This window comes from Arachis ipaensis, chromosome B7, assembly GCF_059453495.1.
Source record: "Arachis ipaensis isolate K30076 ecotype BB chromosome B7, ASM5945349v1, whole genome shotgun sequence".
NCBI classification, from domain to species: Eukaryota; Viridiplantae; Streptophyta; class Magnoliopsida; order Fabales; family Fabaceae; genus Arachis; species Arachis ipaensis.
The window spans coordinates 102,599,893-102,607,462 of NC_142442.1; the positions used below are offsets into that span (position 1 = coordinate 102,599,893).

The window sequence follows — 7,570 nt, forward strand, 5'->3', positions numbered from 1 at the left end:
GAGAAAATCAAAGTGATTTAATTGCCATGTGCCTTGAAAAAAAAATTTTTAAAAAAAGGGGATACAAAAGAAATTCCCCAATGCAAAATAAAAGCAATGCACATGGAATAGAAAAAAAAATAAAAAGTGAAACATGAGCATGTAACAATAAGTGGGATAATCTGGGAAAATAGGTAAAGAGATTTTTGTTTTACTAAATATGTATGTTAGGTGAGATCTTAGTCTAATTAAGGATTCACTTATTAGCTCACTTGACCCTATACATAAATCCTTACCTTTACCTTGGCCCCATTACAACCTCAATTAAAGACCTCATGACTTTTTGGTATCACTATATTCTATAATTGTTGATTGGTTAGATAAAGAACAAAGCTATAGAAAGCAAGAATAAAAAGAAAAATAGAGTGAATAAACCCAATAAACACTGAGTGACTAGAGAGTAAACACAAAATCCAGTGAGGGTTCAGTAACTCATCAACATATATCTGTGCTTAAATTTACTAATTGTTTTGCAAGTTTGTACAATGTTTTCTTTCCCATCTCATTTGCTAAAATGCTTTATTATTTAAGGGTTGGCTATATATATATATATACATGACTCCTTGAGAATGTGAATTAACTTGACTACATGTAAGCTTTATATATGAGTGAATAATTTAGAGTTGCATGATGCATCATTCGTTTAGGTAGTTGCATTTAAATTAGGTTGCATTGCATGACATTCCATCACTTTAACCTTAATTATTTACCTTGGATTTAGCATGAGGACATGCTAGTGTTTATGTGTGAGGAGGTTGATAAACCCATATTTCATGAGTTCTTTTGTGCTTAATTTGAGTGATTTATACAATCCTTCACCTACTTATTCACATTAATTGCACGGTTTTACTTTCCCTTCCTTATTATGTGATGTATGTGAAAAACATGTTTCCTAAGCTCTAAAATTAATTATTTTAATTACCTCTATTTCCATTCGATGCCGTGATCAGTGTGTTGAGTAGTTTCAGATTTTCTAAGGCAGAATGACTTAAAGGATGGAAAAGGAAACATACTAAAATGGAAGGAGAAAGCAAAACGGAGCTTTGAAGGAAACTGGTATTCACGCGGTCGCATGGACGACGCGATCGCGTGCCAAGTACGAATCAGCCGCGACGTTGCCGCATGACTGACGCGACCGCGCGCCTTAAGCAGAATGCACATGACGCGGTCGCATGACTGACGCGACCGCGTGGCAAGGAAAAGCTCCAAATGATGTGACCGCGTGACCCACGCGGACGCGTGACAGAGGCCACGTATCAGAATTTACAGAATACACCCCCAGCGATTTTTGAAGCCCTTTTTGGCCCAGATCCAAGTACAGACAGCATAGACCAGAGGTTATAAAGTATGGGAATACACCCATTCAAAGAGAGCTCGCACATATTTTACTTTTCAATGATTTAGATTTAGTTGAGAGGGAGATCTTCTCCTCTCTCTCTTAGGATTTAGGATTTCTTCTAGCTTTAAGAGTGACACTCAATCCAGGTTTTATATTTCTTTCTTTTAAACTTCCCTTTCACTTTATTTATTTATCTCAGTATCTGAGTTGGCTATTTACCTTTATAATTGGATCTATGAATTCTTCCATGTTATAGATTGTTATTTGAATTAATAATATTTGAGGTATTTTCAGTTTATGATTGTTCTCTTTGAATTAAGTTACCATTGCTTCCCATCTAAGGACATTTTTTATTATTCCAGCAATTTTACTTTTTCCCCTTTTGTCCCTTGTTAAGAATTCAGTAACTCAACAGTTATTAAACTCAACATAACTGATAATCGTTATCTTGCTAATTGAGCTGAACTTATGTAATCCCAACCTTTTCTTAGGAAATAAATAGGATTCAAAGGTCAATTTAATTAGTCCCCTGACTTTCCTTTGCCCTAGTAAAGGTTGACCAAGCGGAGTTTAGATTCAACTTTTATTATAGTTGAGAGATATAACTACATTGGACCTCCAATTTCTCTTACCTTACCAAAAGTCTGCTTTATTTACAGTATTTATTTATTTTAATTGCCATTGACTTTACTTGTCATTTAGATTACTTGCTTCTTGATGAGCGGATAATTTATACGCTTTTTGGCATTGTTTTTAGTATGTTTTTAGTAGAATCTGGTTACTTTTAGGGAAGTTTTCATTAGTTTTTATGTTAAATTCACATTTCTGGACTTTACTATGAGTTTGTGTGTTTTTCTATGATTTCAGGTATTTTCTGGCTGAAATTGAGGTACTTGAGCAAAAATCAGATTCAGAGGTTGAAGAAGGACCGCTAATGCTGTTGGATTCTGACCCCCCTGCACTCAAAGTAGATTTTCTGGAGCTACAGAACCCAAAATGGTGCGCTTCTAATTGCGTTGGAAAGTAGACATCCAGGGCTTTCCAGAAATGTATAATAGTCCATACTTTGGCCGAGTTTAGACGATGTAAAAGGGCGTTGAACGCCAGTTCTACGCTGCTGTCTAGAGTTAAACGCCAGAAACATGTCACAAACCAGAGTTGAACGCCAGAAATACGTTACAACCTGGCGTTCAACTCCAGAAAGAGCCTCTGCACGTGTAACATTCAAGATCAGCCCAAGCACACACCAAGTGGGCCCCGGAAGTGGATTTATGCATCAATTAAGGTGTGGAGCTCTGTTGTTCCTCAAAGATTAATGCAAAGTACTACAGTTTTTCTATTCAATTCAACTTATTCCGCTTCTAAGATATTCATTCGCACTTCCACTTGAATGTGATGAACGTGACAATCATCATCATTCCCTATGAACGCGTGCCTGACAACCACCTCCGTTCTACCTTAGATTGAATGAGTATCTCTTGGATCTCTTAATCAGAATCTTCGTGGTGTAAGCTAGATTGATGGTGGCATTCATGAGAATCCGGAAAGTCTAAACCTTGTCTGTGGTATTCCGAGTAGGATTCTGGGATTGAATGACTGTGACGAACTTCAAACTCGCGAGTGCTGGGCGTAGTGACAGACGCAAAAGGAGGGTGAATCCTATTCCAGTATGATCTAGAACCTCAGATGATTAGCCGTGCTGTGACAGAGCATTTGGACCATTTTCACAAGAGGATAGGATGCAGCCATTGGCAAGGGTGATGCCTCTAGACGATTAGCCATGCAGTGACAGCGCATCGGACCATTTTCCAGAGAGGATTAAAAGTAGCCATTGACAACGGTGATGTCCTTACATAAAGCCAGCCATGGAAAGGAGTAAGATTGATTGGATGAAGATAGCAGGAAAGCAGAAGTTCAGAGGAATGAACGCATCTCCACACACTTATCTGAAATTCTCACCAATGATATACATAAGTATTTCTATCTTTATTTATTGTCTATTTGCTATTAATATTCGAAAACTCCATAACTATTTGATATCCGCCTGACCGAGATTTACAAGGTGACCATAGCTTACTTCAAGCCGACAATCTCCATAGGATCGACCCTTACTCACGTAAGGTTTATTACTTGGACGACCTAGTGCACTTGCTGGTTAGTTGTATCGAAGTTGTGAATGAAAAACAATTTATTAAGATGTGCGTACAGAGTTTCTGGCGCCGTGGCTTGAGATCACAATTTCGTGCACCAAGTTTTTGGCGCCGTTGCCGGGGATTGTTCAAGTTTGGACAGCTAACGGTTCATCTTGTTGCTCAGATTAGGTAATTTTCTTTTTGTTTTATTTTCAAAAATTTTTTCAAAAATTTCTCCGTTGTTTTCGAAAAAATTTTTAAAATAAAATTTTTTTCAAAAAATATAATTTTCTTCAGAATTTTTAAGAATGAATTCTAGTGTTTCATGAAGCATGTTGAAGCCTGGCTGGCTGTAAAGCCATGTCTAATTCTTCTGGGTAGGGAATGTCAAGCGTGTCATGTCTGAGTTACATACTAAAGCTTGGCTGGCTAATAAGCCATGCCTGACCCTTTGATTGGAGCTTTAGTTTAAAGAGCATAAGATTCCTGGAATTCATATTAAAAAAATTTTGGAATCCTTATTTTTCTTTTTCAAAATGATTTTCGAAAAAAATAAAAGAAAATACAAAAAAATCATAAAATAAAAAAAAATCAAAAATATTTTGTGTTTCTTATTTGAGTCTTGAGTCAAATTTCAAGTTTGGTGTCAATTGCATCTTTTCTAAAAATTCTTTGCATTTTTCGAAAAATTCATGCATTCATGGTGTTCTTCATGATCTTCAAGTTGTTCTTGGTAAGTCTTCTTGTTTGATCTTGATGTTTTCTTGTTTTGCATCTTTTCTTGTTTTTCATGTGCATTTTTGCATTCATAGTGTCTAAACATGAAAGATTTCTAAGTTTGGTGTCTTGCATGTTTTCTTTGCATATAAAAATTTTCAAAAATAAGTCTTGATGTTCATCATGACATTCAAAGCGTTCTTGGTGTTCATCTTAACATTCATAGTGTTCTTGCATGCATTCATTGTTTTGATCCATAACTTTCATGCATTGCATCATTTTTATGTTTTTCTCTCTCATCATTAAAAATTCAAAAATCAAAAAAATATCTTCTCCTTTTTCTTCTCTTAAAATTTCGAAAATTAGATTTGACTTATTCAAAAATTTTAAAAATCTAGTTGTTTTCATGAGTCAAATCAAATTTTCAATTTGAAAATCTTATCTTTTTCAAAATCTTTTTCAAAAATCAAATCTTTTTCAATTTTCTTAGTTATTTTCGAAAATTTTAAAAATATTTTTCAAAAATCTTTTTCTTAATTTTATCACATAATTTTCAAAAATAACATCATCAATTAATGTTTTGATTCAAAAATTTCAAGTTTGTTACTTGCTTGTTAAGAAAGATTCAAACTTTGAGTTCTAGAATCATATCTTGTGATTTCTTGTGAATCAAGTCATTAATTGTGATTTTAAAAATCAAATCTTTTTCAAATCTAATTTCAATCATATCTTTTTATCTCATCTTTTTAAAACTTATCTTTTTCAAAATTTGATTTTAAAATATCTTTTCTAACTTCTTATCTTCTTATCTTTTCAAAAATTGATTTTCAAAATTTGTTTCAACTAACTAACTAACTTTTTGTTTGTTTCTTATCCTTTTCAAAACTACCTAACTAACTCTCTCTCTAATTTTCGAAAATATCTTCCCTCTTTTTCAAAATTTCTTTTTAATTAAATAATTATTTTAATTTTTGATTTTAATTTTCGAAAAATTACTAACCTTTTTCAAAAACTATTTTCGAAAATCATTAACTATTTTTTAAAAATTATTTTCGAAAATTCTCCTTCTCTCTCATCTCCTTCTATTTATTTATTCATCTACTAACACTTCATCTCACCCAAATTCGAACCCCCTCTTCCATCTGTGTTCGAATTTCTTCTTCTTCTTTTCTTCTACTCACACAGGGACCTCTATACTATGGTAAAAAGGACCCTTATTATTATTATTTTTCTGTTCTTTCTTTTTCATATGAGCAGGAGCAAGGACAAGAACATTCTTGTTGAAGCAGATCCAGAACCAAAAAGGACTCTGAAAAGGAAACTAAGAGAAGCTAAATTACAACAATCCAGCAAGCACCTTTCAGAAATTTTCGAACAAGAAGAGGAGATGGCAGCCAAAAATAATAATAATGCAAGGAGGATGCTTGGTGACTTTACTGCACCTAATTCTAATTTACATGGAAGAATCATCTCCATTCCTGCCATTGGAGCAAACAATTTTGAGCTGAAACCTCAATTAGTTTCTCTGATGTAGAAAAACTGCAAGTTTCATGGACTTCCATCTGAAGATCCTTTTCAGTTCTTAACTGAATTCTTGCAGATCTGTGATACTGTTAAGACTAATGGAGTAGATCCTGAAGTCTACAGGCTCATGTTTTTCCCTTTTGCTGTAAGAGACAGAGCTAGAATATGGTTGGACTCTCAACCTAAGGATAGCCTGAACTCTTGGGATAAGCTGGTCAAGGCTTTCTTAGCCAAGTTCTTTCCTCCTCAAAAGCTGAGTAAGCTTAGAGTGGATGTTCAGACCTTCAGACAGAAAGAAGGTGAATCCCTCTATGAAGCTTGGGAGAGATACAAAGGACTGACCAAAAAGTGTCCTTCTGACATGCTTTCAGAATAGACCATCCTGGATATATTCTATGATGGTCTGTCTAAATTAGCTAAGATGTCATTGGATACTTCTGCAGGTAGATCCATTCACCTAAAGAAAACGCCTGCAGAAGCTCAAGAACTCATTGACATGGTTGCTAATAACTAGTTCATGTACACTTCTGAGAGGAATCCTGTGAGTAATGGGACGCCTATGAAGAAGGGAGTTCTTGAAATTGATACTCTGAATTCCATATTGGCTCAGAATAAAATATTGACTCAGCAAGTCAATATGATTTCTCAGAGTCTGAATGGAATGCAAGCTGCATCCAATAGTACTCAAGAGGCAGCTTCTGAAGAAGAAGCCTATGATCCTGAAAACCCTACAATAGCAGAGGTAAATTATATAGGTGAACCTTATGGAAACACATATAATCCATCATGGAGAAATCACCCAAATCTCTCATGGAAGGATCAACAAAAGCCTCAACAAGGTTTTAATAACAATAGTAAACTTTTTCCATTATCCACTTAGCAACAGACAGAGAACTCTGAACAAAACACCTCTAATTTAGCAAACTTAGTCTCTGATCTATCTAAGGCCACTGTAAGTTTCATGAATGAAACAAGGTCCTCCATTAGAAATTTGGAGGCACAAGTGGGCCAGCTGAGTAAAAGGATCACTGAAATCCCTCCTAGTACTCTCCCAAGCAATACAGAAGAAAATCCAAAAGGAGAGTGCAAGGCCATTGAATTGATCACCATGGCTGAACTTGTAAAGGAAGGAGAGGACGTGAATCCCAAGGAGGAAGACCTCCTGGGACGTCCAGTGATCAATAAGGAGTTTCCCTCTGAGGAACCAAAGGAATCTGAGGCTCATCTAGAGACCATAGAGATTCCATTAAACCTCCTTATGTCATTCATGAGCTCTAATGAATATTCCTCTTCTGAAGAGAATGAGGATGTTACTGAAGAGCAAGTTACCAAGTACCTTGGTGCAATCATGAAGCTGAATGCCAAATTATTTGGTATTGAGACTTGGGAAGATGAACCTCCCTTGTTCACTAATGAACTGAGTGATCTGGATCAACTGACATTACCTCAGAAGAAACAGGATCCTGGAAAGTTCGTAATAGCTTGTACCATAGGCAACATGATCTTTGAAAAGGCTCTGTGTGACCTTGGTTCAGGGATAAACCTCATGCCCCTCTCTGTAATAGAGAAACTGGGAATCTATGGGGTGCAAGCTGCTAAAATCTCATTAGAGATGGCAGACAATTCAAGAAAACAGGCTTATGGACAAGTAGAGGACGTGTTAGTAAAGGTTGAAGGCCTTTACATCCCTGCTAATTTCATAGTCTTAGATACTGGGAAGAATGAGGATGAATTCATCATCCTTGGAAGACCCTTCCTAGCCACAGCAAAAGCTGTGATTGATGTTGACAGAGGTGAATTAGTCCTCCAATTGAATGAG

The 7,570-nt window shown here is 35.6% G+C and overlaps 1 non-coding gene across 1 annotated transcript; it reads right to left on the reverse strand.

The window, feature by feature from the left end:
- Nucleotides 1-6,010: 6,010 nt before the first annotated feature.
- On the reverse strand, nucleotides 6,011-6,118 carry LOC148553562 (small nucleolar RNA R71). The gene has a single exon (XR_015892749.1). It is a non-coding gene; the product is annotated as a small nucleolar RNA R71 (small nucleolar RNA).
- Nucleotides 6,119-7,570: the final 1,452 nt, after the last annotated feature.